The sequence below is a fragment of the Oncorhynchus gorbuscha genome, linkage group LG06 (genome assembly GCF_021184085.1).
Source record: "Oncorhynchus gorbuscha isolate QuinsamMale2020 ecotype Even-year linkage group LG06, OgorEven_v1.0, whole genome shotgun sequence".
NCBI lineage: Eukaryota > Metazoa > Chordata > Actinopteri > Salmoniformes > Salmonidae > Oncorhynchus > Oncorhynchus gorbuscha.
In genome coordinates, this window is record NC_060178.1 from 4,576,681 (window position 1) to 4,582,589 (window position 5,909).

A 5,909-nucleotide genomic window follows, 5' to 3' on the forward strand; every position below is an offset into this window, starting at 1 on the left:
AGCATGCTGGATCCAATCAGAAACCTCTCTACAGCACGCTGGATCCAATCAGAAACCTCTCTACAGCATGCTGGATCCAATCAGAAATCTCTCTACAGCATGCTGGATCCAATCAGAAACTCTCTACAGCATGCTGGATCCAATCAGAAATCTCTACAGCATGCTGGATCCAATCAGAAACCTCTCTACAGCATGCTGGATCCAATCAGAAACCTCTACAGCACGCTGGATCCAATCAGAAACCTCTACAGCACGTTGGATCCAATCAGAAACCATAATGACACCCCTGTACTAGGAGAGAGGAGCCGGTAACCATAATGACACCCCTGTACTAGGAGAAGACCCAGTAACCATAACAACATCCCTGTACTAGAAGGAGTCAAAACCCAGTAACCATAATGACACCCCTGTACTAGGAGGAGAGAAGACCCAGTAACCATAATGACACCCCTGTACTAGGAGAGAGGAGCCGGTAACCATAATGACACCCCTGTACTAGAAGGAGAGAAGCCCAGTAACCATAATGACACCCCTGTACTAGGAGAGAGGAGCCGGTAACCATAATGACACCCCTGTACTAGAAGGAGAGAAGCCCAGTAACCATAATGACAACCCTGTACTAGGAGAGAGGAGCCGGTAACCATAATGACACCCCTGTACTAGAAGGAGAGAAGCCCAGTAACCATAATGACAACCCTGTACTAGGAGGGAGAAGACCCAGTAACCATAACGACACCCCTGTACTAGGAGAGAAGCCCAGTAACCATAATGACACCCCTGTACTAGGAGGAGAGAAGACCCAGTAACCATAATGACACCCCTGTACTAGGAGGGAGAAGACCCAGTAACCATAATGACACCCCTATACTGGGAGGGAGAAGACCCAGTAACCATAATGACACCCCTGTACTAGGAGGGAGAAGACCCAGTAACCATAACGACACCCCTATACTGTGAGGGAGAAGACCCAGTAACCATAATGACACCCCTGTACTAGGAGGGAGAAGACCCAGTAACCATAACGACACCCCTATACTGGGAGGGAGAAGACCCAGTAACCATAACGACACCCCTATACTGGGAGGGAGAAGACCCAGTAACCATAACGATACCCCTATACTGGGAGGGAGAAGACCCAGTAACCATAACGACACCCCTATACTGGGAGGGAGAAGACCCAGTAACCATAACGACACCCCTATACTGGTAGGGAGAAGACCCAGTAACCATAACGACACCTCTATACTGGGAGGGAGAAGACCCAGTAACCATAACGACACCCCTATACTGGGAGGGAGAAGACCCAGTAACCATAACGACACCCCTATACTGGGAGGGAGAAGACCCAGTAACCATAACGACACCCCTATACTGGGAGGGAGAAGACCCAGTAACCATAACGACACCCCTATACTGGGAGGGAGAAGACCCAGTAACCATAACGACACCCCTATACTAGGAGGAGGGAGAAGACCCAGTAACCATAACGACACCCCTGTACTAGGAGGAGGGAGAAGACCCAGTAACCATAACGACACCCCTATACTGGGAGGGAGAAGACCCAGTAACCATAACGACACCCCTGCACTAGGAGGGGAGAAGACCCAGTAACCATAACGACACCCCCGCACTAGGAGGGGAGAAGACCCAGTAACCATAACGACACCCCTGCACTAGGAGGGGAGAAGACCCAGTAACCATAACGACACCCCTGCACTAGGAGGGGAGAAGACCCAGTAACCATAACGACACTCCTGCACTAGGAGGGGAGAAGACCCAGTAACCATAATCAAACCAATAACAATCTTTACAAAAACACACCTCTAGAGCTGCCAGCATTTATACCTACCTTTTGGATTAGAATAGATCATCTGTATTAAAATAGACCATTCTGTATTAAAATAGATCATAATCTGTATTAAAATAGATCTTAATCTGTATTAAAATAGATCTTAATCTGTATTAAAATAGATCATAATCTGTATTAAAATAGATTAAAATAGACCATTCTGTATTAAAATAGATCATAATCTGTATTAAAATAGATTAAAATAGATCTTAATCTGTATTAAAATAGATCTTAATCTGTATTAAAATAGATCATAATCTGTATTAAAATAGATCATAATCTGTATTAAAATAGACCATTCTGTATTAAAATAGATCATAATCTGTATTAAAATAGATTAAAATAGATCTTAATCTGTATTAAAATAGATCTTAATCTGTATTAAAATAGATCATAATCTGTATTAAAATAGACCATTCTGTATTAAAATAGATCATAATCTGTATTAAAATAGATCATAATCTGTATTAAAATAGACCATTCTGTATTAAAATAGATCATAATCTGTATTAAAATAGATTAAAATAGATCTTAATCTGTATTAAAATAGATCTTAATCTGTATTAAAATAGATCATAATCTGTATTAAAATAGACCATTCTGTATTAAAATAGATCATAATCTGCATTAAAATAGATTAAAATAGACCATTCTGTATTAAAATAGACCAATTATGAAAGCAGATGAAAATAGATTTAAAAAACGATAAGATGATAATACATAAAAAAATATATTAAATATATAAGGTAATAGATATGATAATCGATTAGATGATAATAGATTAGATCAGTATACACCATTCTGTATACCTCTGGCCCTTCTTTAGACACTGTGTTATCTAACCTCTAGACAAGCTTCATTGCCATACAACTCTCCTTCCGTGGCCTCCAACTGCTCTTAAATACAAGTACAACTAAATGTATGCTCTTCAAACGTTCGCTGCCTGCACCTGCTCGCCCATCCAGCATCACTACTCTGGACGGTTCTGACTTAGAATGTGTGGACAAGTACAAATACCTAGGTGTCTGGTTAGACTGTAAACTCTCCTTCCAGACTCATATTAAGCATCTCCAATCCAAAGTTAAATCTAGAATCAGCTTCCTATTTCGCAACAAAGCATCCTTCACTCATGCTGCCAAACATACCCTTGTTAAACTGACCATCCTACCGATCCTTGACTTCGGTGATGTCATTTCCGGAATGGCCTCCAACACCCTACTCAGCAAATTGGATGTAGTCTATCACAGTACCATCTGTTTTGTCGCCAAAGCCCCATATACTACCCACCATTGTGACATGTACGCTCTCGTTGGCTGGCCCTCGCTTCATACTCGTCGCCAAACCCACTGGCTCCAGGTCATCTACAAGTCTCTGCTAGGTAAAGCCCCACCTTCTCTCAGCTCACTGGTCACCATAGCAGCACCCACTCGTAGCACGCGCTCCAGCAGGTATATCTCTCTGGTCACCCCCAAAGCCAATTCTTCCTTTGGCCGCCTCTCCATCCAGTTCTCTGCTGCCAATGACTGGAACAAACTGCAAAAATCACTGAAGCTGGAGACTCTTATCTCCCTCATTAATTTTAAGCACCAGCTGTCAGAGCAGCTCACAGATTACTGCACCTGTACATAGCCCACCTATAATTTAGCCCAAACAACTACCTCATCCCCATACTGTTATTTATTTATCTTGCTCCTTTGCACCCCAGTATCTCTACTTGCACATTCATCTTCTGCACATGAATCACTCCAGTGTTTAATTGGTATATTGTATTTACTTCTCCACCATGGCCTATTTATTGCCTTACCTCCCTTATCTCACCTCATTTGCTCACATCGTATATAGACTTGTTTATATACTATTATATACTATATATATTATTGACTGTATGTTTGTTTTACTCCATGTGTAACTCTGTGTTGTTGTATGTGTCAAACTGCTATGCTTTATCTTGGCCAGGTCGCAATTGTAAATGAGAACTTGTTCTCAACTAGACTACCTGGTTAAATAAGGGGGAAATAAAAATAAAATAGATGATAGACGATAATAGATGATAATAGATTAGATGATAATAGATAACAGATAAATAGATTAGATGATAGATAATAATAGATTAGATAAATAGATTAGATGATAATAGATTAGATGATAATAGATTAGATGATAGATGATAATAGATTAGATAAATAGATTAGATGATAGATGATAATAGATTAGATGATAATAGATTAGATGATAGATAATAATAGATAAATAGATTAGATGATAGATAATAATAGATAAATAGATTAGATGAAAGATGATAATAGATTAGATGATAGATGATAATAGATTAGATGATATATAATAATATATAAATAGATTAGATGATAGATGATAATAGGTTAGATAATAGATAAATAGATTAGATGATAGATAATAATAGATAAATAGATTAGATGATAATAGATTAGATGATAGATAAATAAATTAGATGATAGATGATAATAGGTTAGATAATAGATAAATAGATTAGATGATAGATGATAATAGGTTAGATAATAGATAAATAGATTAGATGATAGATGATAATAGATTAGATAATAGATAAATAGATTAGATGATAGATAATAATAGATAAATAGATTAGATGATAATAGATTAGATGATAGATAAATAGATTAGATGATAGATGATAATAGGTTAGATAATATATAAATAGATTAGATGATAGATAATAATAGATAAATAGATTAGATGATATATGATTATTAATAGATGAATGTATTAAATAAATGATAGTAATAAATAGATAATACATCAGATGAAAATAGACAGATTAAAATGACTTTTTTTCAAATATTGAATTGGATTTACAATTTACTTCCTGAGTTGGCTGACAGCAAATAGCATTGACCCAAGCCTGGAGGGAAAAGTGCTTCGTTGGTTCCTTGAAATAGACAGCAGGCGTATTATACACAGAGCATTGTGTCCGACAGCGATGAGCAGGACAACACGCTCCGTTGAAACTGATTCATTATTACATCTCTGAGTAAAACCAAATGCCTCTTGGTCCAGCACCGTCCTCCTCAGTCCAGCACCATCCTCCTCAGTCCAGCACCGTCCTCCAATGTCCATCACTGTCCTCCTCCATCCTGCACTGTCCTCCATTGTCCAGAACTGTCCTCCATTGTCCAAAACTGTCCTCTCCACTCAACCCTCTGAACAATGACTAGAATTCACCAAATAATGGACACACTAATGTAGAGGCATGATTATGAGTTCATAAATGAAAACACCAACATGCTATAGATGTTGAGCAAATACCACAAAGATGCCAAAGTACAGTTAAAAACCACCATCAAATCAATATGATACACTAAATGCTACTGTTGAGAAGAACAGTTCAAAAAATAGAAATACAATTAAAAAGGTAAATAAACTACAAATCCCATCTGGCGCTGTGTCCTATATAGCTGCCCCTGCTCATTCCTGACTCATTTAGGATTTTTAGACAAATCTAACGGAGTAAACTAAATCTCCAGACACATATATTTTTTAAATCACAGATTTGAGAGAAATATTCATGTTCTTCATGAAATGTGATGATATTTTGGATGAAAAGTCACTGGTCCCCCCCCCACCCCCCGCGTCAAACACTTGGATTCATTATTATTAAGGTGACGTCACCTTAACTCTCATTTTAATACACCAATGGTCACGTGATATTCTCGTAACTAATTTAAATAATAACGACATCGGATAAGATGTGTTTGCAGAGTGGTGTGGTTTATATAACTAGATAACTCTATCAATTTGACTGTAGGATGTCAGTAAATATAATACATTGTTTAACCTATTAATTTATGGCAAATATACTTATATATATATATACATTCCCCTTTCATCTGTGTCTGGTGTTAGCTAGTGACTGGCTAGCTAGGTCTTTATGTCTGGTGTTAGCTAGTGACTGGCTAGCTAGGTCTTTATGTCTGGTGTTAGCTAGTGACTGGCTAGCTAGGTCTTTATGTCTGGTGTTAGCTAGTGACTGGCTAGCTAGGTCTTTATGTCTGGTGTTAGCTAG